The 27487-nt window shown below is 49.6% G+C and overlaps 1 protein-coding gene and 1 long non-coding RNA gene across 3 annotated transcripts in view; both read right to left on the bottom strand.

Moving 5' to 3' along the window:
- The window catches only part of LOC102506353 (phospholipid-transporting ATPase IB), a 416600-nt gene that overhangs the window by 76468 nt on the left and 312645 nt on the right, over window positions 1-27487 (bottom strand). The gene's annotated exons all lie outside the window — the stretch shown is intronic.
- LOC116668599 lies at window positions 316-25834 on the bottom strand. Its single transcript, XR_004325804.1, has 3 exons — window positions 24847-25834; window positions 4750-4753; window positions 316-326 (listed from the first exon to the last, which is right to left on the bottom strand). It is a non-coding gene; the product is annotated as an uncharacterized LOC116668599 (long non-coding RNA).

The following is a 27487-nucleotide window of genomic DNA, read 5'->3' on the forward strand; positions in this document are numbered from 1 at the left end:
CGGACTGAGCAGGGTAAGCTGAAGGAGTCTGAGAAGATGGCAGGAGCAGGAAGGTGTCTCCGACCTCCTCTTGCCCGTCCCCCCTGAAGCAGGTTAAGACCTTCAGGTGAGAGGACCCTCACCCCTCATACACAGAGGGAATCTGGACGGACCAGCCTCGCGGAGTCCCGCAGCTCCTCACACTGAGCTCCCCCCACCAGCCCAGCACACCTTCCTGGGGCCCCCTCTTCCTCAAACGAAGCATAAAACATTCAGGTTTCACCATTTCTCCTGGTGAAGGTTCTAGAGTCAGAGAACTTGTATAAACACAGTTGTACGCTCTTCTGCTGGTCTGTCTTTTTCAGACCCAGTAAGGGACTCTGAGAGGGTCAAGGAAAGCTTTTTGTCCTCCTCTACAAAACATTTACTGGAGTAATGTTATTCAGCCTTAGACACAGGCTGCAACACGGATGAGCCTTGAACACATTATGCTGAGTGAAATAAGCTAGACGCAAAGGACAAATACCGTGTAATTCTGTTTACGTGAGGTACTGAGACTGGGCAAATACACAGAGTATGTTAGGGCTGGGCATGAGTAATTAATGGCTACAGATTTCCTGTTTGGGAAGATGAAAAAATTCTGGAAGTAAATAGTGAGGAGGGTTATATATTATCATGAATATACTTAATGCCACTGAACTGTAACTTCAAAATGGTTAAAATGATCTAAAATTAACATAAAACAAAATATGACATGGGGTCAGAGTTACACTATTTTAGCAGCTACATTATTCCAGGAACTCACGCTATGAAGAATGTGAAACTATTACCTTGGAATGATTTCACTGTAGTAACATCAATGTGTACAGAGGATTTCCTTTTTTCTTTTAGGAAAGTACAAATAATTACAACATCAATCAATCAATCAATCAATCAACAACTCCAAGGTCTACTTGCAAAGCTTTCCTACTCAGTTGAAATGTATCAGGTTTAAATAAAGATTTAATATATTGGTATTACTGGTAAAGAATCCTCAAAGTTCAAGGTGTGTTTCACACAATGTAAAAAGGTGTAATTCTGAAATTCAATTATTCAAAAGTATTTAACTTAGTACTTTTATTCAATTTAAAGTTACGTATAAAGTGCTTGGTTTTTTTTAAATACTCCTTAACACTGTTTATTCATCTTATCTTCCAAATAATTTTCTGCTTTATTGACCTGTTATTTAGAAGTTAAGTATCACACATTACAATTATTCAAAATCATTGAGTCACCTGTCCCCACCACAAAAGGACCGAGACAGAAAGACGCTGCGGAAGTAGATGGAGCCGGGGTCACGATGACCCGAGAGCTGCTCCCCAGTCAGTTTCTTTTGGAGAAGGCAGCAGTCAGCGGGTATTTGAGCTGTCTTCCCCCTTTGGAGCTTGTTGTCTGAACAGTAAGTCACGTCAGCCCTGGCTCAGCCCCCTTGAGGCCCAAACCCAGTGAAGCCTGAAGTCACCATTCAGCGCCGGCGCGGCCGTGAGGCGTCTGGAATTTGCTGAGTGAGGGGGGCTGTGGAATGCTGGCACAGGACACCCCCGGCGACTGGGGCCTCCCGGCCCCCAGGCTGTTCTGAGCAGGGGGGCCAATCACTGCTTCGTTACCTTCTTACCAGACAGGACGTTGCAAACGTGGAGGTGCCCGGGAGCAGTCTAAGGACCCACGGGGAAAATGCTCAGTTCCTCAGGAGCCCCAGCCGGGCAAGGCAGTGGGTGAAACTCCGTTCACAGCCTGCATCACTGTGAGCACATGATGGGTAGAAACCACTGAAGCCGGAGCATTAAGGGATCTGCTCCACAGACTCGGGAGCATGGAAAGTGCACCTTGCCTGGAGACCGCCAGGTGCTGAAGGGCCAGCTCTGGCAAGATTGCTAAGGGTGGTCTCAAATCATGGGAGTTATATAAATTGTTCGACTTTGATCGTGTGGGGGACAACAGACCATAGAGTTGATCTGCTATCAGAGAACTATTATCTGAAAAAAAAAATCTATCAAGGATACAGAGATAGGTCAAGTCTTAACGACACAGCAATGTGACAGGACAGCTTAAGTCCTGAAAAGAACCCACGAGATCCCACTTCCGTGCAGAGCCCGCACTGCCGCCTCTGCCTAGGCCCGTCACAGAACCCTGAGAAATCTCTTTTTACTCTGTAATCTGCCGTGTTTATTTAAGAAGCTCGTATGATGTTGGAGAGCTGAAAGCAGAGGGTCCTAGGCTTGGATGGGAAAATAAAGGTGGGACAAAAGAAGAAACAGGGGGAGGGGGCACGTAGAAAGCTTGTAATGGCAAAACGGTAATTAAAAAAAAAATCTCCCAGAGGCCTGCTAGTCGAGTAAGGTTTTTGTTTGTTTGTCTTCAGAAAATGGCATTGCTACTGTACAGTTAAAAGTAGCCTAAGAAATCTGCCTGTCCCCATCCTAGGCACTCATGACACGACTGCTGAATGGCTGAGTCAATGCACTTCTCACTGCACCAATGAGAAAAGCAAGAGACCCAGAGAAATCCAGAACCCCTGTCCTGGGGGGGTCCACCCGGGAGGCCCAGATGCCAGACGAACATGAGTATAAACGGTTATCAAAACGGGGGGTTGGTTTTGATGTGGCTCCCTTTCAAAGCCACCGTTTGTTGGAGTGAGACAAGACACCAGTTCTTGGAATGTTTCCTACCGTTTTTACTGCTTGTCGACAAAACACACTGATTAAGGAGCGAGGCTCCGAGCCCTAAAGTACTCAGCAGGGAGAAACGAAGATGCAAGGCCCTGCCAGGGACCCGCTCGGGACCACGTCGTAGAGGCCAGGGTCTCCTGTCCCATCTCCTGTCCCAAGGCTCTTGTTCTGTCATCTCGAAAATTAAGTTGAAAAAGAAACAGAAAAGCAGGAATCTGTGTCGGATGCTCTCACAAAAGGACAAAATGGAAGAAAGGGTAGTGTGCCTGGGTGGAGAGAAGGCAGGAGCACTCCATCCGGAAGACAGGGATTCACAGAAAGGCGGGGTGGAGGGGAGGGAGGGACCCCCGGGCTGGGCAGCAGGTGCCCCAGGGGGCCAGCCCGGGAACCCCAGGGAGAATGAGGAAGAGGAATCAGGGAATGGCTGCAGGTTCTGGGCAGAGTGACAATGAAATCAGGCTTTTGCAAAAGTCAAGGTTGTCGCTGTGTCAACAGGAGAGGCTGGAGGCAGGCAGGCGGGAAGCAATAAAGGACGTGAAGGTTTACATGAGGGCAGGGAGGAGAGTCAACAGGATGCAAAGACGGATTGGCTGTGGAGGCCACTGACCGCAGAGGCCGTGAGATGATCAGAGGCCTGGGACACGCAGCAGAGGATGAAGGACAGAGAGAAATCCGGCAGGAGCTGTTGTAAGAGGGAGTGAGGAGGAGAAAAGATAAGCTTCAGACAGTCAAGCTGGCACTGCCAACTGGTGCTGGGACTCAGGGGCAGCGGGGACAACGGGCTCCTTCTGGGAGAGGCTTCTTGGAGGAGGGTCAACAGAGAACAAAGGGAAATGGGCGAGACGGGCTTTCTCGTGAGTTCTCAGGGAAGTAGACAGCAAGGGGCTGGTGCTGTCAGAAGGCTGAGGATGACCAGCCTGACGACCGCTGGGTCTGGAGCTAAGGTGGTGACTGGCAACCCCTGCTTAGGGATCTGAGCTAACAGAGGCTGCGCCCAGAAACTTGGGGCTCCCCAGCTGTAGGCGGGGGTGGGGAGGAGCAGGCGGCAGAGAGCACCACGAGGGGTCAGACAAGGCTTCGCCGCTCTCCCGCATTAAATGAGCAGAGAATGAAAAGACCAGCGGGGCAGGGATATGAATGGGAGTTAAAGAGGAATCAGGGTCCAGGACAAGGTGACAGCTGGTGGGATAAGAGGACAGCAAGAAAAGTCAACTCTGGAGAGGAAGAGAAAATCTTATCTGTTCAGCAATGAGCACGTAAGAGGTGTCACTTACAAAGCCCTCCTTAAATTTTTTTTTTTTTAACATCAAGTACTTAACAAGGTCATCTGCTTAAAGAGAGGGCAGCATAGATTAAATTTAGGAAAAGGGCAGGAACAGAACCACAGGTAACGTGGGCTCTCTCTTCAGGACCAGGGAGTCAGGACTGGACACACATGCTTCTCCTTAGATGTGCACGTGTGTGTGTGTGTGTGTGTGTGTGTGTGCGCGCGGGTGGGCATGTAACTACAGAATACTCCAGGAAACCCAATAAAGGTGTCTCTTGTCATTAAGATACTGTTGTTTGGGTTCACTGGTTAAAGAATTGTGTTTAATAATTGGCCAGATGCTGAGGACACAGCAAGGGGATGTTCCTACAACCTTTTAGGAGGCTTGAATCTGACGGGGAGAGTGTGATTATGATGAGAAAGAGACAGGACACACGATGTGCTACCCAGTAACGCGTGATTACTGGGAGAGCTGCGGCGGAAGGGAGAACTACACTTGACAGCTGACATCTGAATCAGAACTTCAACCGTGAGCAGGTCACCCAACAGAGAGTGGGGAGGAAGCACTTCCGGAAGAAACAAGGCAGGTGTACGTGAGGCCATGTGACCCGCTAGGGAAGACACAGGGATCTCTGTGGGGCAGCGAGGAAGGGAGGCAGGACCCAAGGCTGAAAGGCTCCCCAGGGGTCCCATCTGCACAGGGTCTGGGCTGTTGCCTTCAGGAGTTGGGGCAATGACTCCAAGGGCAAACCAACAGCTGTTGAGGGTATAAGCAGGGACCATCCACGGTTTAACATCTCTCTCCGGGAGCGATGGCTTTCCACCTGGGCTCAGTCCTGGATCACCTGGGGACCTTGTGAAAACAGCAACTTCTGGTTCCCAAACCCTGAGGGTCTGATTCAACCGGTCTGAGGTAGAGTTTGCACAACCTTATGTTATTAAAAAATATTCCTCAGGTGATTCTCCTTCATTTATTTTTAAATTCTCTATTGAGTTCCTGTTATTTTAAGTTGAGAACTCAACTGTGCTTGAAGCTCCTGGAACTTATATGTATGGAAGGCAAACCAAGGACATGAGAACATCACACAGACCATCAGATGGTGAGCGGCACCACAGATAAAAATCAAGGGTGGAAAATGGTTATCATTAAAAAGTCCACAAATGATAAATGCTGGAGAGAGTGTGGAGAAAAGGGAACCCTCCTACACTGTTGGTGGGAATGCAGTTTGGTGCAGCCACTACGGAAAACAGTATGGAGGTTCCTTAAAAAACTAAAAACAGAATTACCATATGATCCTGCAATCCCACTCCTGGGCATATATCCAATTCAAAAAGATACGTGCACCCCAGCATTTACAGCAGCAGTATTTACAACAGCCAAGACATGGAAACAACCATAATGTCCAATGACAGATGACTGGATAAAGAAGTTGTGGTATATTTATACAATGGAATACTACTCAGCCATAAAAAAGAATAAAATAATGCCATTTGCAGTAACACAGATGGACCTGGAGACTGCCATTCTAAGTGAAGTAAGTCAGACAGAGAAAAAAAAATACCACAGGATATCACTTATATGTGGAATCTTAAAAAAAAAAAAGAAGAAGACAAATGAACTTATTTACAAAACAGAAACAGACTCACAGACATAGAGAACAAACTTATGGTTAGCAAGGGAGAAGGCGGGTGGGAAAGGATAAATTGGGAGTTTAAGTTTTGCAAATACTAATATATATAAAATAGTTAAACAAATTCATACTGTATAGCACAGGGAATTATATTCATTATCTTATAGTAACTTACGGTGAAGGGAATATGAAAAGGAAGATACGTGTGTACATGTAGGACTGAAACATGATCCTGTACACCAGAAACTGACACAGTGCTGTAAACTGACTATACTGCAACAAAAATATATATACACAAAAAAAGTTTAAAAAATACTATAAAAAATTAAGTGTGAGATGAAGGCTGACGAGTAAGGCAGGTGGGGGGGTGTCGCTCATGTGCTTCTGTGATTGTTGGGGGAACTGCGGAGGATTTGAGTGGTGACTTGGAGGGTGACGGTGTGAGGGCACAGCCTTCTGAGGAGGGAGGACTGGCAAGTCCATAAGCCTGAGGACGGAACTGACCTCGGGGGGGTTGAATGATGAGGTAGGGGGTGGGCAAGAGCGTGGGAGGAGGGCGGTGGCAGATGACGGGCGTGAACAGCCTTCTGGACCATCTAGACTGGCTCTGAGTGAGGAGGGAAGCACTGGAGGTTTCTGAACAGCAGAATGACATCAGTGATCCAGGTTCCTAATCATCCTTCCAGCCACGGAGCTAACAACAGACTTTGGGAGGCCAGGATAGATGCAGGGAGACCAGGAGGCATCTGTGGGGGCAGGGAGACCGGCAGAGTCTGGATTCATGATGGAGGGAGGGCTGGGATGAAGGGGAGGAGGACCGGAGTGGCAGCCTGACCACTCAAGGGAGAAGAGGCTGGAACAGGTCACACTGAGGCACACGGGACCTGGGCATGTGGAGAAGTCAGGAGTGAGTCTCAGGTCCCTGCTCTGGATGACTTGAAAGCAAGACAGGATTTACAGCCAGAGAAACAAGTTTTGGTCTGCTTTGTCCCCCCACCTCTGCTGCACGCATGCATGTGTATCTGTGCATGGTGTGTGGCAGTGTGTGTGTGTGTGTGTGTGTGTGTGTGTGTGTGTAAAGTTAGTTGATATTTTGACATATTGATTTTGAGAGGCCTGGAGACCAAGAGACCTTGAGAAGGAAGTGCCTATTTGAAAAAGCTGGAAATTCATTCAGTGAGCATGGGCCTAAGGCTCAGGATGAGGTCGGGCTGGACGCAGAACGGGGGTCCCTGTCTACAAGCAGTGGTGGATGTGAACCTGCCTTTCCCCAGGACGAAACTGACTGCTTCGAATACGCATGATCCAAAACAGAAGCACAGACATCTAGTATTTGGTCTCTTCTTTGCCCACCAGGCATTGTGGGGATCCTATGGCTAGAAGCTGGATTTCTTTTTTTCAAAAATGCCTGTCATTTGGACAAACAACCCAATCTGCTTGTACGGAGAAATGTCCCATGTCCTCCAAAGCTTCGAGGAGGGAGTTAAAGATATTACTAAACCTTTACTGTGCAAGTAAAAAAAAAAACAAAAAACAAAAAACAAAAAACCAAACCAGGACAGACCATTACCGTACCACCCTGCAGCCAGATCACGTTCTCCGGCTGGAATTATACTGTGTTCTGAAACGCAGAGATGGTGGTGGGAGAGGCGGTTTCCCCAATGTCTGTTGAAGAACCACCCTTTCCTGCTCAACTTTTTCCTTGTCCTTTTTCAAACCCCATGTTCTTGTTTCATTTGTTTGCTGAGAATTTTTAACTTTGTTTATTCTTCTCTATAAATGCTAGGCTCGTTGCTTAATGGACCCCAAACTAGGTTAATATAACTAAATTATTTGGAATTATCTTCAGGTAGTCACCTTCCAGTTTGGTAGATGGGCTAATATTTTACATGCTTGCACATGTTATGTTCATTCAGATCACCACTACACGTTTAAGAGGAGCCGTCCCTCTGAGCACCAGCGATGAGCTATTGTCAGGACTTGCAATGATCCTTTAGGAATAATCACCATATCCTGTTTGGAGAGTTTTCCAGCCCACAGGCGGGAAAAGGCCTCTGTGGAGTGAAATCTAATTGGACTCTGAAACCTTAGCCATCCACAGCGCTTTCTCTGTTGTCAGCGCAGTTTAAGGCCTCCCTACCCACCCCTCCCAGACGCAGGCTTCTGAAAGGGCTCTGTTCCTGCTTCTAAGATGCGTTTATGAAAATAATAGGAAAAACGAACAATGGACATTTTTCCTTTATCCTATCTAGTTAAGTTTCTTCTAAACATCAGACTTTAAATTACATGTATAGAATATAGGCATGAATCTGTATTCATGGAGATGATAAAAATTTTACATACAAACGTACATCTACTGAGAATAAAATGTAACTCCTTGGAAGGCATACATGTGTATGTAAAATTTCTAAACCTCGAGGACTACGTGTGCCCACCGCCCCCCGAACACAGATGCTGGGGGGGCCCCTTACGTAAGGGAAGTTCCCCAGTTCCACACAACCCCCAGAGCCCTTTCGGCTCAGCCCTTTTCTCTTCACTCCAGGGCTACTTACTAAGCCCCTCGGCCCAGTTCCATCCATCAGCCACTTCCGGTGCCACCTAGGCTGGCAGACGCCTCTGGAAAGGCCTCCTCTTCCAGACCTGGCACCTTCAGCCGGGCTCATCAGCCTGGCTGAGTCGCCCTCCCTAGCCGGTTTCTCTGCAGTCCCAGCATTGTTGCCACCACCCCATCCTTCTGTCTTTCCTCACCCCATCTGCTTCCCCTTCCCTGTGAGGCCAGGGGAGAGCCATTCCCGGGTCCCCTCCAAACACAGCACTGATCACAGCAGCCACCTGCTTCCAGGATGGCTCCTGCCTTAGGTACCCTCGCATCCAGCTGGAGTTGGACTTCTCTCTCACCGACATTCAAACTCCACCAAGATGCTCACTGACCCTCCTGCTTCTTCCACACATCTCCATGGAACTCACATGGCCAGAACAGAACCCCTCCCCTTCCCACGCACGCGCTCCCCACTGGCTCAGAACGACTAGTGAAGGTGTTCTTCTCCTTCCCAAGCCCGCCGGGCCCACCCTGTGCGAGCTCCACAGATCCCGAACACGTTTCCTCACCTCCACCTGCCTCCAAGTCATCGCCACCTACCCGGTCTCCCTGCCCCACCCCCTTCACCGCACCATCTCTCTCTCCCACAGCAGCACCTTCATCTTTTAAGATGCACAAATCATCAGGTATAGAAAAAAAAGGAAAAGAAAGAAGAAAAGAGAAAAATATAAAAAGGGAAAAAAAAAAGATGCACACATCTTTTTCCTGTGTACTTTTCCTGCTTAAAACTCTTCAAAGACTTTCCATCCCATTGAGAATAAAATCCAAGTTTCTCTCTCTGTCCTTTACCGAGGCCACCACGGTCTGGCCACTGCTCTCCACTCCGCTCCCCTCTCCTGCCACCCCCTCTGCATCCACTCTGGTCCACCCGCTGCTGCCTTACTAGGAACACGCCACACTGGGGACCCCTCCTGTGCCCCCTGCTTGGGCTCCGAGGGCTCCTGCTGGCCGTGCAGACCCCAGCCAAGGCGGTGGCTCCCCTGAGGTGCCCCCACCCGATCTGAAGGAGGCAAGTCACTTGCTGTTGTGATTCTCTGAGTAACGGCGAGACGGTTGTTTCTGCTGCTTACAGATGGTTCTTGTTTGTCTGCCTGACTTCCCTGGAATGGATGCTCCCTGAGGAAGGGGCCCGGCCCTGCAGCCCAGCTGCATCCCCAGGTCCTCCAACAAAACCTGGTACCTCGCAGCTAGAAGTCGACTTGTACTGAATGACCATACACAGTTTTTTTTGTTTGTTTGTTTGTTTGTTTTACAGAAAATACTCCAAATCGACACTGTGAAGTGAGAAGAATCCTATGATAAGCACCATTGACCAAGCACCACGGGGGAGTGGCCCCGACAGCTCTGTGTGTCTTCCCACGAAACCCTTCGTGACCCGAATCCTGAGTCCTCCCTCGGTCAGACCGGCTCAGGAGGCGGCCGAGCTGCGGCACGTAGCACGGCCAGCGGCACAGACGGCGGGAGCTTCCGGAGCAGGAGGGCAGATGCGGCCCGGCCCCCCTGGGAGCCCAGCGCTCAGCCTGGAGCTGGGGACGCTGCATGGCTGCCGGCCCGGAACGCCCTCCCCCGACCTTCATCGCAACGTCCAACACGTCTGACAGAGATGGCGGCTGCCACTTGACACCCCGTGCCGGCGCTAGACGCCTTCAGGCCTCCGTAGTTTTTGAACAGTATTTTCAACCAGGAGTCATGTAACGACCCAGCCCTCATGTTCCCGCGAAGAAACCACTGAGCGCACAGAACCGCGCCTCCGTGCGTCACACGGAAGCGACCTGGCCTGGAGCCCGCACGCGCCACCCGCGCAGCGAGGCGGCCGCGGCGGGGGACGCGGCGCGGGAGGAGTGCGCAGGCGTCGGGGGCAAGGGCCCGGCAGCCGCGCGCAGACGCCCGCGGCTTAGGAGCCCCGGCGGGAGAAACGAGGAAGTCACGGCTGACTGCGCGAACAGAGCGCTCCCGTGGCGTTAACTTGCTCCCACAGGCAGCAAGACAGCCCCCTGCTGGAGCCCACACCCTCCTCGGGCAGCCAGAGGCGCCCCGCCCGCCGGCCGCTCCGCGCGGGCCCCGCCGACGCCGCCACGCGTGAGGAGGAGACGGCGGCGCGAGGCTCACGGTGTCCTTCTCTACAAGGACACGAAGCCTCAAAGTCAGGCAAATGACCAAAAAAACGCCAATTTTTCGACCTTGAGATTTCTCTTTCATGTGTGATACAAAAGAAGACCCTGGACGGCACTCCTGCTTCCCGCCCTCTCTGCAGCCCTCCTGGAGAACCCCCCGCACGCCTGAGCGCAGGGACGGATGCAGTGTCCCCTCCAGACTTAGCCAGCCAGCCTCCTCGCAGGGGTGAAGGGGGCGGCGGCAGGATCAGACGGTTCAGACCCAAGCGGAATCCACCTTCCACTCCGCTTTGAGTTCTACAGGCTTTCACACAACGGCTCTGAGCAGCATGACTGCCCTGAAGAAACCGCAGATACACACTGAAGGAACCCGGGTTTTCTTCAGCGAGAGCGAAGTCCGGTATCTATTAAAACGCGTTTTTCACTAGACGGAAGTACATCTCAAAGACAAGGGAGCTTGTTCGCTGGGGAAGAGAAGCACCGTGCCCCTCAGACCCGTGGGGCTCACCCCCTTCCCCGGCCTCCCCATGCCTGCCACCGAGAGCCCCGCTGAGCTGGCAGGATGGCATCCAGGCTGCAGCTTGGAAACATGACTTAACCTGAGAGCAATGCCTTAAAACAAATTTTCATAACATCTGCCATGTCATGTTTAAGCAATACCTTCTGTTTCCACAGAACTTAAACACAGCTTTGTTTTTAAAAGCTAAATTTCACAGGCCTTTCTTCAGCTCTCTGGGATAGTCACTTCTGGCAACATAAGGCTCCCACTAGGGAAAAAAAGGTTCCCAAATGTTTTAGCGTTTCTGCTCCAAGGACTTATGTTCAGAATTGGTCTGTCCCACAAGAATAAAGGAAGAAAGGTCTTCTGCAAAGTGTCAACTCAGTCATCCAAACGGCACTTCCTCGAGAAGTCTGACAGGCGGGGGGCCTTAGTTAAAAATGGACCCATGGCGAGGGCGGCCTGCTGATCTTCATGGCAGAAGTGTGACCATGAGCCGGGAAAGGAAACACCGTCCTTCATCTTCTAGACCATCACTGTTCGGGGAATGTTTGTTAGAATAAGATCATAAAATTGAACATAGAAGTTAAGAACCTTTTTACTCGTGTGGGACTGTTTTTCATCCATCAAATATGATGCACCAGGTGTTCTGTGAGGTATTTAAAGAGACACAAAAGACGAAAAAGACCTGCTCCATTTTCAAAGTAAATTAAGCTGCAGGCAACTATCAAGTGTTGGTTGAAAGTCATATAGCTGAGTTGTTAGTTTTTAGCTGGAATTGAAGGCTTTAGTCCAAATAATGTAACCCAAGAGAAATCAAAAATAAAAATGAGGGAAGACTTCTTCGGACCAATCATACTTAAGGGCTAGGCCTTAAGGGGTGGGATAAAACAATGAAAGTTAAGAGAGGGAGGAGAGAATCATATTTTGGAAGCAGAAGACAGAATTTCTAGAAGCATCAGTGTCAGGTCCTGCCAGGAGACCAGCCACCAGGAAGGGAAAGAAGAGCTTACTGCAGCAGGAAGGGAGGGTGCAGACACAGCCCCAGGCACACCCGACAGGAAGAGAGCTATGGTTGCATGAAAACCCAAACTGAGCCTAGAACAACAGTCCTTCCTGGAGAACACGTTACAAACCTACCACGCAGCCTTAAGCACGTGTGAACAGACTTAGGATCAGGCCATATCTCATAGCCTTTCTTAAGAGAACGGAAAGCATTTCTTAAAGAGTCCACTAGCCAGGACACAGAGGGAGTCTGTAGGGGGAGGTCATTAGGTCTGCTTATTTATTTATTATTAGTATGTTTTTTTTTTCAGTGGAGGTGCTGGGGACGGAACCCAGGACCTCGTGCATGCTAAACACGCGCTCTACCCCTGAGCTACACCCTCCCTGATCAGTTCACTTTCACACAGAATTAGTCCGCCCCCCTCTCCAGAGCGACCACTGTACTCGCCAGCCAATGGGTGCTGCCCTTGGTGAGAAGACTCTTGCCCCACCTGGGAAATGCTGTGTCCCTGGGGCTCTGAGCGCTTCTCTGTCCACTTCCCCCGTGACCATCACCCATATGGTGGTCCTTTCCAAGCCAGCATATTTAAATGAATTTTTAAGATTATTCATTGCATAAGCGGCCACAGAGGCATTTATAAACAAGCGTTCTACTGAGATTAAAAAACATACTGCTGTGCTTATTACTAGTCTGTTTAAAGGAAAAAAAGCCAAAAAAACCAACCTAGGGACCCTCAACAGACAGCCCGAAGCTTAACAGGAAGAGTCATGAGAAGCCACACAGCCCGCAGGGCTCCCATCCCCAGAGCCGCAGCAAACGCCCACTTAGGTGACCTGCCTCCTCCCTCTTCCTCTCCTCTGAATTCACTCTTAGTAAAAGCTGGCCTGAGGAAAGCACTTTCTCCTTATGCTCTTAGGTCACAGTTTTATTTTGTTTTATAATAGATAATGATGCATTTATTAAAGGTGAAAGAAAATGAAAGCTAGCTTGAAAGTCCTGATTGACTTAATGTTTTAACTTAGGTCCCTCACCTCACTGCTCATCTATGTTACTGGACTACCCTCATGTATCAGGGTTTTAGGAGCGTTTCATAAAGATAGGATTATATTGCAAACATATTTTCGTGGGATTGGATGGGCTTGAGCTCCACCAGGCATCAGGGCACCTGTCCTTATGCAGCACTTCATGCCTACTCTTTTTTATATTGTTGTTAATTTTTTAAGTTGAAGTATCGTCAGTCTACAGTGTGTCAATTTCCGGTGCACAGCATGGTGTTTCAGTCATACATGAACATACATACATTCTCTTTCATATTCTTTTTCATTACAGGTTACTACAGGATACTGAACACAGTTCCCTGTGCTGTACAGTAGAAACTTGCTGTTTATGTCATATTTTTAAATGTCAGCTTTTATCGAAGTAAAACACATCCAACAACAGAGGGGACAGACGGTATGTGCGCAACACAGGGGAGTTTTCATTTTCACAGACAGCAATTCCTGGACACAGCACTCTGATGAAAAGCTCCGGACACAGCAGAAGACCCCTCAGGCCTCTCCCATTTCTTACTTCTCCTCCACCCAAGCATAGCCACCACCCTGACCTCTAACACCATAAATGTGTTTTGCAAGTGTTGGAACTTTCCATGGGTGTAATCGCACAGCATGGACGTTTGGAGAGACCACTCAGACTTTACGGAGAGTCGCCTTGTCCTTGGAAGAACGTTGCCTGCTAGCTGACTCTGTGTCGTCAACCACCTACGGGAGACCCCTTTTCTTTGCAAGTTTGATTCTATAACGAACAACCAGCAAATCCTAGGGAACACCTAGGACCCGGCGAATGGAAGCCTCATCGCGTTTCTCTCCTAATTTCCTACTCTCAAGGCAGTAAATCTCTGACAGTCCCCCAGAGAGGGCCCTGAGTCTCGGAACGTTTACCGACACGCCGCTTACCAGCCCCCAGATGCTCTAAGTGGCTCGGGGCTGCTGCCTGGCCCGGGGAGTTGCTCTGCCCATGGGGTCAAGCCCTCGAGGGGCTTTCCCTCTCCTGCACAGGGAGTGCAAGGCCATGCGTGGTGGCAGCTGTATCTAGTCTGTTTAGTGGCCTGATTATAACAAGCAGCTGGTACTTCAGATGTGACCAAAAATGGGGGGGGGCAAGGGTGGGTGACATACCACAGGCACTGCACATAGAACGGAGACTAGGGGCGCCCTTCTGCTCTAAAAACCCACCAAACACATGCAGTCAAATCCAGCAAGAGCCAGGAGCCACCATCGCTGCTTTGAGAATCTTCCAGAATGAAAGCTAGTTGAGATTTATGACATTCCAACTTCTCCGGGGGCCGGCAGTGGGCACAGGTTAAGTTGGAAAACTTAACGCTGCTGATTAACACAGGTGTGTAAAAACACAGCCCTCTAGGAGATGCCGTGACAGCGCCTGTCAGCCTCGGCACCTGCTGCCGTAGTAACGTAGAGAAAAAACTCCCTTCACAACAAATGCGACTTTGAAACAGTGGAGTGTCCGGAGAGCTCCAGTAGCAGGCCGCTCAGGGAGATGGCTCCCGAAATGCAGCCCTTCCCCATCCCCTTCAGTAGGAGTTTCTCTCTGGAATTTTGAACCTTCAGGTCCCTTTGCTTTTCTTGAAGAATCCCTTCCCTCAGTAGGAAGCCTGGTGATTACAAGTTAATACTGGGTCACCCTGGATAAGTGAGAATTGTGCGAGTCTGGGTAAATAAACATCTCCTCAAGGAGTGAAGCATGGAAACGCTCCCTGAGGCGGAGCAAAAGGCCAACTGTAAAAGAGGAAGAACGCCTGGATGCTGCAAATCCCCTGCTCTGACCCAACGTCCCTCCTAGCAGGTGACGACCTTTTTAATTCTGGGAGACACAAGGTGACAGAATTACTAGGAAGGGAACAGCCTAATCAGAATCGTGGGACACAGACTTCTCTGGGTGAAGACTGGTCTCTTCAGGCTGCTAGTGACTCTCAGGCCAGCTGCCCCCTCTTCTGTCCCTGAGGTGGAACGGGGGTGGCGACGTCCTGGAGACAATGACCAGACCTGACCTTTACGTTCTCGTCCTTAAGGAACAGACCTCTCCCTCAGGCGGAAAATGGAGGGGGGTGTGGGGGCAGGGAAAGAGACACAGGAGAAAAGAGGAAGAGAAGAGAGGGCACTGAGCGTCCGGCTGGAGTGAGGAGGGGCATCCAGGGCAGAGCTCAGCCTGCACATCCCACAGCCGAGGCCACAACTGGGGAAGGCCGGGACCCCCGTCTGCGGGGGGTGCTCATGGCCCCGGGGGACCCACAGGCGGCAGAGCAGGGGATGCGGAGGGGCCCCGGGGTTCAGGAAAGACTCAGCAGGGAGAGGAGCCACGGCCACAGGTAAATGGGGTTCTGACCCCGAAGCTCTGGTTTGGGCCCGTTCACCCCACATGTCTTAATTTTCAGAGCTCTGTACCTTCTCAGGCCCAGGTGAGGCTCAAGGACGTGGCAGGGAAAATCGCCGAGTCTGCCTGCATCTGAGCAAACGTCCACAGACAAAGGGCCCATCACAGACCCAGATCAGTCCATCAGGGCACAAAATCCACGTCTCCCAGAGGACACACACCCGAGTCTCAAGCCACAGCATCCTGCGTCCTGATGACTCAAGAGTGAGCAGGGGGGCAGGCGCAGGACTGCACTGGCCACAAAGAAACCAGGCCCTGGACCCGGGGAGATGAGAGTCAGAACCAAATCCTGAAATGATCTTCTTCCTAACACTGCACAACCGCCATCCTAACCCCACTGGGACAGACATGCACCTGCTGAGCCCCGGTGTCATGATGGGAAAGGGGGAGGCCCCTCACCCTCAACCTGACCTGGTCTGCGGGACCACCAGAGGTGGCATTCCAGGAAGGCTGAGTGAGACGCCACTGTCCTTCCACTGACCGACCTCCCACTGACCATGCCGCAGCTGCACGTGAGGGAGACCTCGTGTCAGCCAGAGGGCCGAGCCCGAACAACCCGACTTCTCTTCTTTTTGGCCCCCCAGGAAACCCTTCTCCTGGAAGGCAATGCCGTGTGCACAAGAGGGAGAAAGTCACGAGAATTGACATCTCCTCAGTCTGCTTCCTGTCATTCTCAGCCGGAGTTTCAATCCCTCCTAAGCCAAAAGCAGAGTGCCTGCCAAGCCTGTGAGTCAGGCCTCGACAACCACCAAGCCCATGGTCCTCCAGCCCGCAGGCCACGCGTCACTTGGGGATGTCCACGTGGCCGCAGGCCAGGAGCTGGTGTTTTCTCCAGTTTCACCCGGAGTGGCCTGCAGCGGAGGGCTTTCTCTAGCTTTTCTAAGCAGCTGGGACAAAGCCCAGGGACAGGGGCTCTCCAATGCCCCACCCCGCAGATTCACACTCAGTGGTTCGTCCGGGGAGGGGGGTTTCCGCTGCCCATTGTGGGCCTCTTCTACTCCCAGTCCCTTCTCCAAAAGTCCTAACATGTACACACAGGAGTTTGCAATAAGGATAAAAACATTTTTTCATAATGAAATTGCGCAGAGGACTCAGAGCACGGAGGTGGGGGGCCGTGGGGGGTGCTGCAAAGACAAGGCAGTGCTGTGTGTGGGAGGGTGAGTGGGGCTATTCAGGGACAGCCCAAGTGTGAGTTCTGCCTCCCTTCCTGACTTGGTGACCTTGGGCTGTTCCTTAACCTCCCCAGGACTTGGTTTTCCTGCACATGAAATGGGCACTGTAGTGAGGATTAAACAGAAGCATTCCGTAACACTCAGTGAGCTGCTCTGAGCAGTGTCTGCCTGGGCGGAGAGGCACCAAGGGAAATATTTCCAGCTAAAGCAGAGAAGGAAACGCCTCTTCTCCTGGACAGCCACTCCTCGCTGAGGAGGGACAAGGGACTCAGGGCTACTTTTTAGCTGGGAAACTGATGTCTCTTTGGAACAAACAACATCCAAGGAGAAAGCTTTAAATGACTCTGTTAAATGCAGAGGATCATCAAAGGTATTAGATGTAGAGCTGTACATACTTGTAGGAACAATTATAGTATTATACAAAATTAATCAGAAAGAGGTAAAAGACAGTAAAGCAGAAAAATGGAAAAAGACATGGGGTTTAAAGACAATGATCTGGCAAAGTTATCAATACAGGAATAAGATACTAGGTTTTAGTGAGTCTGACAAAGATCATTATTATTCTTAATTATTATTCTTCTAAATTATCATTATTATTCTGATTTATTATTCTTAACCATTATATTATAATTAATAATTATTAATAATAAGTTGCATTTATAATTAATAATTAATTTTTCTTATTTTATTAAGTATTATTACCCATAATTAATATTAATAATTATTAATCTTCCCAGTAACCCTAAAACCAGGCTTGCATAGCAGGTTTATTTTCTTAAGAACATCTGTGCAGCTTAAACACGAGCACTGCTTTTTATGTCAAGGAGCACGTAACAGGTGAAGCACATGAAGGACACTTACGCTGGACTGTCATTATACGTGGACTAAAGCAAATGATCAAGGTTTACAGTGTACCAGGCCCTTTCTCCTTAGGCCGTGTGTTATTATTACTGTTGCTGTTTACCTTTAATGCTTGGGATAAAAACTTAGAATGTTTTTCCCTGCTGGTTAAAATGACATCCGACTCTTTTTTCACAAACGATGCCTGACATCTGACAGAATCAAGTGTTCAGCGCTGATGAATTTGCTGAGTTAGGGTCTGTTCTTCTCTCCTACCAGTACAGCAGGAGAACCACCTTTTCAGTTAGGCCAGTGTCCTGCCCAGCACGCCACGTGGGGCTTAATAAATATAACCTGGGGATGACCCCTCGGCTCTCAAAGCAGCCAGTGAACACCAAGTGCAAAAACCAACCCCGTAAACATTTCACAGGTTTATGGTCCAGAGGGGTGGTGCTTACTCTGCAGAACTCAGCCCCCATCCCCGTTCCTCAGGGACTCAGTGTCGTTGGGAAAGGGGATGTGAACAGGTCACTGACTTGGACCCAGGTTGTGTGGGGCCGGGCACTGGCCGACTCATTTTAAGCCCTGGAAATCCGATCTGTATTGATTTAGAAAACGAGGGAGCAGTCAAGGGAGCTTTATCTTTTCAAATAATTAAGATTTTATCTCTGGGAGCAGAGCCTCCGGTTCCACTTGGTCTTGCGCGTAACTGCATTTAAACCCCCCTCACGCGATAACGGTAATGCCGTCTTCTCTGTCATTATCTCGCAGATGCAGAGCCGGCTGACGGGTCCCCAGCTGCGTTTTCAGGGGCAGGCGCTGGCCCTGCATTCTTGCACCAGCCCCGCAGGAAGCTGCCAGCGTTTATTTACACACATTCCTGCCTCAAATTGAATTAATGAGCATGATTTAACTGAGCGATGTCCTCTTCGCCCTCCTTCCTCTCTGCCCCACTGGCAGCCTGTGGATCTCCCCCACATGCTCCCGAGAATTCTTACTGGGATGGACTCTGGTGGCCGAGACGTCACTCAGAGCTGCTTCACTTTTAATGTCCTATGAGCCCCCTGGGCTCTGGCTAAACTGCAGATTCCGGCTGGGGCCTGAGATTCAGAATTTCTACCAAGCCCTCTCCTGGGGGATGCCCTGGCTGCCGGCTGGGACCGCATCGAGTAGCATGCGTCCCTGAATATCACAAGCAACGTCCTCCAGGAGTCACCAAAAGGCAAACGTTAACTTGTGAGCCTTCTGACAAATCTGATGTGGCATCAGGTGGCTCAGACGCAGATCCACAGGGGATCCGCTGACCTCGCCCACCTTCTCGGGGAGTGTATCCATAACACAGAATAAGTCCTACTAAACCCCGAGATCTGTTAAACTCTAAACACAGTCATACACAAATTGCAAAGCCTAAGAGCTAAAGAAGCTGGAATGGGAATGCTGGGACCCTTAACTTTTACAAAAAGAGCAAAAACAACCCCACATAAGAACCTTCAGCATGGATGCGGTTAGATGCCGGAGGTCTGTTTATTGCATCGGGCAGACCTACGAGGAATTTCCTGTGTGCCCTGCCAGCCTCGGAGAGCAAGGAACTTTCTCAGAAGTCCGTGCAATGAAACCAGCGGCTCTCCTGTGTATTTACACGTTGGATACCTTGCTAGTTATCCCTGGCAAAACTCGTTCTAAATTCTACCACGTGTGGCAAAGGACTGAAACGGGGAGCAGGGAGAAAAACACTCCCCCTAAGACAAAAAAAGTAAATGCATCTGTTTGCGAACCACTGTCAGCATGCTGGATTTTGTTCTTCCTGGATATGAATTACATGTTATACCTCCAGCAATAAATATCCTTAACCTTGGACCCCAAACTGCTTTGCCCAGGTCCACACAAACTCAGTACTTGGCTGCTTCCACACAGGAAGCCTTTCATAACAAATTTTGCACAGAAAAGTCAATCGGGGGAATTTTTTTTTTTTTGAGGAAAGATTGAATTTATCATGAAACATATTTCATCGAGAAACTGGTAAAATGAACCACCTTTTTGCCAAAACCACAAAGACATCAAATTCCTTTGCTGGAAGAGTTGGCGGCTCTGTTGAAAAGATTAACTTACCCTAAGTAGTTCTAGGGGGCGTGCAAGGTGGGTGAGACTCCATTTCCCGTTTAGAGAACCTGTAACGGTACACAGGAACTCCAGGGAGGGGAAAGACGGCAGCTTGTCAATACGATTTCCTTATTGTAACGGTTCTTTCAGCAGATTTACAGGAATTGATCTAAACGGATTCTAGAAAGATCCTCGCAATGCCCAAATCCTGCTGCAGAACTAAAATTCACCTCAAGCCTTTCATTACCACTTACAGCCTCACTGTAGGCCTACAAATAGGGGAGCAGCTGCCCTTGGCTCCAGCAGCAGTGTCAACTCGAGCTGCAAAGTCCCCTGGTGTTTTAATGAACATGACAAAGTAGTGCTTATCATGTTTTCTCTTCTCTTCTCGCTGGTTGCTCATGACTTGATAGTATCCGGAAAAGACAAAGAAATGACACTTTTTAATCCGATGGAACGTTTAACCACTTCACCAGAAGCAAGTCTGCAGCTGTGGGCTCTTCTTGAAGCAGAAGTAACAGGACATTTGCTACTTGAATTGTGACAGACACTGACAAGTTAAGAGGTAATTATTTGTCTCTATGTCGTTAGTGTCTGATTTTAGGGTTATCTGATGCCTGGTTACCCATCCTGGCCCCAGGCCAGGCTCTTTGCCCTGAAGCTTCCATCCAGGATGCCACCTCCTCCCCACCAACTTTTGTAAGGGCACCAAGTTCAGGTCTGCCTTTCCCCAAGCCCTGGTCCTGTAGAAGTTTTCTTATGGGATGATTTTTGCTTTGTTTATGCTTCTTGCTAAACATGATTTTTTTCCTTATTTTTATTGAAGTAGAGTTGATTTACAGTATTGTATTTTCTGGTGTACAGCACAGTGATTCAGTTATACACGTTTAATTTTTCATTATAGGTTATTACCAGACACTGAATGTAATTCCCTGTGCTATACAGTAGGACCTTATTGTTTATCTATTTTATATACAGTAGTTTGCATCTGCTAATCCCAGACTCTTAATTTATCCCTCCCTGGCTTCCCCCTTTGGTAACCATAAAGTTTGTTACCTTTGTCTGTGAGTCTATTTCTGTTTTGTAAATAGGTTCGTTTGTATCATTTTTTAGATTCTACATGTAAGTGATATCACATATTTGTCTTTCTCTGTCTGACTTACTTCACTTACTCTGATAATCTCTAGGTCCATCCATGTTGTTGCAAATGGCAGGACCCCATTCTTTTTTATGACTGAGTAATATTCCATTGTGTGTGTGTGTGTGTGTGTGTGTGTGTGTGTGTGTGTGTGTGTGATATCTTCTTTATCCAGTCATCCCTCAATGGACATTTAGGCTGCTTTCATGTCTTGGCTATTGTAAACAGTGCTGCTATGAACACTTGGGTCCATGTATCTTTTTGAATTAAGAGTTTTTTTCAGATATATGCCCAGGAGTGGGATTGCTGGATCATATGGTAACTCTATTTTTAATTTTTTAAGGAACCTCCATACTCGTTTCCATAGTGGCTGCACCAAATTTACATTTCCACCAAAGGTGCAGGAGGGTTCCCTCTTCTCCACACCCTCTCCAGCATGTTTTATTTGTAGACTTTTTCATGAGGGCCATTCTGACCGGTGTGAAGTTTTCCATCTGCATGTCTCTAATAATCAGTGATGTGGAGCATCCTTCCTGTGCCTGTTGGCCAACTGTATGTCTTCTTTGGAGAAATGACTATTTAGATCTTCTGCCCATTTTTTGATTGGGTTTTTTTTTGTTGTTATTGATCTGAATATGATATTTTAAACTAGACTTAAAACTTATGCCAATCATCTGTTAATAAGGCAGATTCCTCTTCTCATTGAAAGGAGCTGTTCAAGAAAACTCCAGGGTTCTTCTCCTCGCTCCTTCCCCTGCAGAAGCCTTGTGGAAAAGACGTTTTCCCCTCTTGTCATTTGCAGGAGAAGGTAGGCATTGCCAGGATCTTTCTAAAACACATCTGGGTCCATTTGTGATAAATCTGCTAGAAGGACTGCAGAATGGAACTGGCTGGGGCCTGGAGGAGACCCGGGCTTGTCCACCAACGCTCCTGCCTGTGCTTCAGGGACCTCCAGGGTTATTTGAAGTGGTGGAGCCCCGAGTCTACCACCAGCACAGGCACACGGCCGACAGCAGCAGTGCCATGTCCTGTCCTGACCATGCGGTCCCGGGGAAGCCTCCGTGGGTCCTACCAGCTTCCTGAGCCTGGTTCTTAAGCTTCTCCATACCCTCTGCAGGATGGAGCATTACCGCCTGCATACTCCTCTTCTGCTTATTAAGTCAAAGCTAGCATTTGTGTGTGTGTGTGTGTGTGTTCACTGCAACCAAAGACCCTGACTGGTACAATTCATAAAGAAGAAGTCAGTGTGTTTGAGTTACAGCCCTAACCTGGCCAGGTCGAGGTCAAGGCTAACGGCTGACAGAGCTCCCTGCTCCCTGTCACAAGTCCTCACTTACTGCCACCAATGGAGACACGTTCCTCAGTACCTGGTGAAGAATTTCTGACCAGGAGACACTAGCAAGGACAAGAGTTTAAGTTTTAAGACTCTTTCTCATGGAAATAAGCCGTAACAAAAGACAAGACGCAGAGGTCTGACTCTGAGTTGACTTACAGTCTGTGCTCAATGCCAGGTGCTCTCTCTCCTCCTGACATTTCCGCGTGTCCTACAGCCCAGGTGTGCGTGCAGACTGTTTGTGCCCTTGGGCAACCGACACCAGGAAATATCGCCTCTGATCCTGGCCGTCTGATGCTCTAAATATGGCAGCACACACACCAACAACGCGGCTGCACACGTGCCAACAGCATGGCTGAACACGCGGAAGTTAGTGATGTTGGGCTGGTCTCTGGATGTGCTGGGTGGAGCTCTGGCGATGAGGGAGAGATGGGGGGAGTGGCTTAAAGGTTTCCCATTTGTGACCGGGGAAGGTGACAATATCACTGGACAGAGAGGGACCACAGGGAACACATTAGGGCGAGAGGTTGTGCTTTAGATATTTCTGAGTCTAAGGTGCCAGGAGACCAAGCATGTGGAAGACATGGAATTGGCCAAAATTATTCAGATGCACCATTAGGTTACTGTCCTTAACATTATTCATCAGCCATGACACAAATTACATGACAGAGGACAAGCCACAGCGTGTCTGAGGGAGCCTCAGTGGTGATGAGCAGAACTGCCTTCCACAGCGCCCAAGCACGCTGGCTCCAGACGTCCTCCACCTAAAGGGGGAACTGACGAGCCACCTTCCTCCAAGGCTGAGAGCAAGTGAGGGGCTCAACTAGTCAACCTTTGCTTTCAGTCTATTTACCTAGTGAGTTATTTTCTTAGGCAATGTCCTCAGCCGGACACACGTCCTTCAGGTCCTGAGGCCCCACCACCACCTCTACAATAGTGGCCCTGCTGGGAAGCACAAGCAGAGGGGCGTCTTCCCATCGTCAACAACTGCAGGTGACAAGTAACAGCCTTCATGAGTCTGTAATGAGCCAGGCCACTTCCCAGGCCATTGCTGGAGCCAGCACTGTCTTAGCGCACGGTCTGCAGGAGGGGAAGAGATGAAGGGGCTGTGACCAGAAAAGGAGCAAGTGGACACAGGGCGGGCATCCAGGATGGGGCTGGGCCGCCTTCCCTGCATCGGGGAAGGGTCTGCACATCTAAACACCCCCTTCCTTCCTCTTCTGTCCTTTATCAAAATCAGGTTTCCATAATTTAAAAAAACCCACCACCACCTGTGAATGAAAGTGCAGCAGAGGCGCAGACACAGCCAGACCAGGGTTCTCTTCTCTGCCTCTGGCCAAAGGGACGCCAAACACTTATGACAGCTGGTTAATCCACGTCCAAAGGGCACACGAGGCGGGAGGGTGTAGCTCAGGGTGGAGCGTGTGCTGAGCAGGCATGAGGTCCTGGGCTCCATCCCCAGTCCCTCCGTTAAAACAAAAAGAAGGAGAAAGCAGCACACGATTACGTCAGTGAACCCCCGACAGTCTGCAAGCCACCAGACCAGCAGCGACGGTGACTGCAGCTCTCACCTCAAATCCTCCCGCGACCCTGGTCTTCCGGGGGCTTGGAGTCGCCGTTTACACGGAGCAGGAGGACCTGGCCCATGTTTAACAGCGTGCTGTGGTTGTACCTTCTTCCTTCTTAGTCTGACCTACCCCGTCATCTCTTCTTGCACGAATCCTTTATCTGGTGGCCCTTTTCAGGCATCTCTGTGTCTCTTAACCAGAACAAACCTAAGGAACCCTGATGTCTCTGGCGGGTAGGACTAGGGCTCTGCCCACCAGGCCCGGCGTCTCCCTCCGCAAATGTTGGAGATGTGAGTCCCCGCAGAGGATCTCAGCTCCAGGGCCCTCCATGCACATTTCCACATGTTTGGAGAAAGGAAAAGTTCAAAACCACATCAAATGGGCTCTGAGACCACGGAGTATAAATATTACAAACAAACAAAATCAGCATGTAATGTGTACTTTAATTTGCTGACAGATACTTAAAAATTAACCTCAGAATGAATGGCATATGCCAACACCACAACAAAACCTTTAACCCCAGAGGAAAAGAGCTCACAATGAAAGCCGCCTGGCTTCTAGTTAGCACACAGCATCCTTGAAACAAAAGGCCATAATAAAACAAGCTGCCAGAATGGAGAGAACCGAGCAGGGAGGAAGGCAGGCAGGGACAACAGGATCACCACTTTCTGTAATGGACTGTAAATGGGCTATTGCTTGGAACCCGCTTTCCTGAGGTACGAGGGCAGAAGACTGCTGCTCCAACACCACGTACACGCAGGGGTCCCAATACCGCGTTTGTACTTGAAAAGTGCTATTACGCTGCAGGGCAAGTCACTTTGGATCAATTTAATACAAGCAAAAATTTAAGAAGAATTGACTGACACTTCTTTGACACCAAGCATCACCCTAGGTGCTCTCCCAGTGACGAAGTGTGAGGGTTGGCACCCTGAGGTCTGGCTGACTTCGGACGCCCCAGGCACCTCAATCCTTGGTCTGACCAAGGTGTTCTTTTCCTTTCCTTCCCTCCCCTCCCCTCTCCTCTCCTCTCTTTTCTTTCTTCCTTCCTTCCTTCCTTCCTTGGTGCTGGCCCTTTCTCAAGCCCCCGTCTGCTCACGTGGTGATACCGCAGATGTCAGACGAGTTAATGCTTGCTTTGTTATGTAGCAGCAGCTCAGGGAGGGCACACTTCCATGGACGTATATTTTCTCTGGGACTCGGTTCTTTCTCCGCGGACATCACCTACTATTACTCACATGCCTAGGTTCTTTAATGTCCTTATTAAAAGTGTCTCCAAAGACAGAGGTTATCTACTTCTTATACCTGATGACGCTGAGGCTCAGAAATAACCCAGTTACAGAAAATACGAACAGAAGACTTCACTTTGTACATTTCTCACTTTGTACGTTCCTTGGGATCTGCACTGAATAGGAAAGAAGTTCGATTTGGGTCATGTTAACTCAGACTGATCCCATGGACCCTGCAGGAAGCAGCCAGGACCTGGTGCGAGCCGGTCCCATTCCTGCCTGTAGGAAGAACCTGGAATTATTTCGAGGGGCTAACAGGTTTGATAAAATATACCTTCCTCCTTGTTCGGTTGTCAGGAAAAGAAAAACAGAAACCGCTTGGCGTGACGTGTAATGACCACAAAAGCCATTTTCTGATGGAACTGTTGTCCGACGTCGAATTTTCTGGTTTTAGAGCCCAAATATTTATAGGCCTGTATTTATAGTGAGAACCAACTAGATGTCTCTGCTCAAGTCAATGTTCCTGATTTTTCTTTTAATGATTTTTCAGTCCTAGGGACGGCCTCGCACAGGGCTTATTAATGTGGGGGCCTGCAGGGAGGTACACGCATCCCAGCTGGACGCAGGTGGTGAGAGGTACAGACACACGAGAAGCCAGCAAGTCCAAACCCTCCGCAGCAGCAATGTCACCCACTGCGCACAGAGACAGCCACGCCTCTGATGGGCTTCTTTCAGGAGCAAACGTGCCTCAGCCCCCCAGGGAGCGTGTCCTCCCATCTTCAGGGCTCCACACCCAGGCGGGGCAGCTCGAGGTGGGCTCCAGCTGAGCTGGGGTGAACAGGACCCCCTCTGGGGCCAGGCTCGCAAAAGGCCCAGATCGTGAGACAAACTGGGCCCCTCGGCAAAGGGGGAAGGTGGACGGGAGCTGGGGACAAATGACCACATCCCACACCACGGAAGTTAACCTGAGGACAAGTCCTCTCCTGGCCTTGGGCTCACACTGACGTCCTGGAACCACAGCTGAGCAGAGACGGCCTTGACCCCGGCTTCTGGGGCTGCCTCCTAGAGCTCATGCAACCTGGAAACAAAACCCCTCTCTTTACATTTGTATGGAAAATACCAGGGTCTGAGATCTCTGGGCTGCAAAGTCCAGGCCAGGCGAGAGCAGTTGCGTTGGGAACACGAGTAGTTAATCACTTTGATCCTCTGTTCCCTTTCAGTCCATCGGGATTTGCACTGTGTGTACGAAGTGTGTATATAAAACCCAAAAGTAAACCCGTTCCTGTATTTAGGACAAAAAAAAAAGGCTGTCACAGATCAGAAGCTGGCTGGAGCCTGGAGCCTGGGACCGCACAGTTCGCAGTCTGCAGGCTCTGAAGTGAAGGTTTCCCCCGCTTTTACCAGCAGTGAAAGAACTTTAAAGGAAAAGCACCAGCATCGGTGAGGAGTGTTTTTTTGGGCGAATGACGTCATGCTTTTCACTATAATCCTCTGTTTACAAAGCCCGGGCCTCAGAGTGGCTGCCACACTGCCTGCCGTGACTTCCAGAGCCACTGCTCCTGGATGTGGATCCACAAACACCGCCTCCTCCTGGAGTGCCCAGGGCTGGTGCGAACATCGTGGCGGAGTAATGTTTCAGGTGGTGTGAGCAGTGGTTCTCAGGCTTTAAGCAGAAGAACAGGCTGGTGAAATGTCCAGGCTGAGGCGGGGGCTCCACACACAGGGATTCTGAGTGTGTGCGCACGTGCGAGACAGGAGGAAGGGGGCGGGGCACAGCCATTAAAGGAGTGACACAGCAGGTGACGATCTGACTCCCAGGAGACCTGGAAGCCTGAGGTGGCGGGAGATCTGACTGCCAGGAGACCTCGAGCTTCATTACACGCTCGCTGTAATGTACCAGCGTGGTAAACGGCACTCCCACAGGCACCAGGGCAGTTCCGAGGCTGATCATAAAGGGTCAAAAAGTGGGCGATGGCCCAGTCCCTGGGAACCCCCGCCCCTCCCCCAAAGGAGTTGGAATAATCCTCCCGCTAGTTAGGATGTGAAGTTGCCGAGCCCGTAAATACTCCCCACCCCACACGTCGTGGTCGCTCTCACTTTCCTAGACAGCCCCGTGCTCGGAGGCCGTCTCTCGCCTCTCAGGACGGTCCACACTCTGCCTATGGAATGTGCGTCTCCTCAGGCCTTCTGAGACGCCTGCACTCGGAGTCTGCATCTCTCTGAACAAATCTACCTTCACTCTGTGTGTCTCTCTTGAATTCCCTCCTGTGTGAAGCCAAGGACCCTCACCTGGCTGGGCATGTCCCAGGGACTCAGCCGAGACCTGGGACACGGCCATCCTCTCGCGCCCCATCCTGTATCACAAGTACTCGTGTTTTGGCGGGGAAGGAGGTCATCATTTTAAAAAGCAACTTAGATCATTCAGACGCAGGCGGTCAATGGACCTTCCTGGGATACTTCACATCAAGAACCTAGAAAATCTTAAAAATTCTTTGGCCAAAACAACTGGGAGTTTAAGTCACAATATTTCCATTTACAGTGGCTCAAGAGAAGAACTTATCACTCCAAGGGAAAGAGCAGAAACATACGTTTCCCGAAGGCAATCCTATGACATCTCTGAGGTGACTGGGGGGGGGGGGGTAATAGTATTCTGACTTTGCTGACAAGAAAATTAATGCAGGTTAAGTGACTCTGCAAAAGGATCCAAAGTTAGTTGGGGCAGGTCTTTTGACTTTTAAACAAAGGTCAAATACCACGGCACCCCCTCTGAGACTCCCAAAGCACCAAGCCTCTAGGAATATGTGAAGGAAAGAGCCACCCATTTCCTGATCAAGTTTTTGATCAAGTTTTCCTCATCACT

This window comes from Camelus ferus, chromosome 14 (genome assembly GCF_009834535.1).
Source record: "Camelus ferus isolate YT-003-E chromosome 14, BCGSAC_Cfer_1.0, whole genome shotgun sequence".
NCBI classification, from domain to species: Eukaryota; Metazoa; Chordata; class Mammalia; order Artiodactyla; family Camelidae; genus Camelus; species Camelus ferus.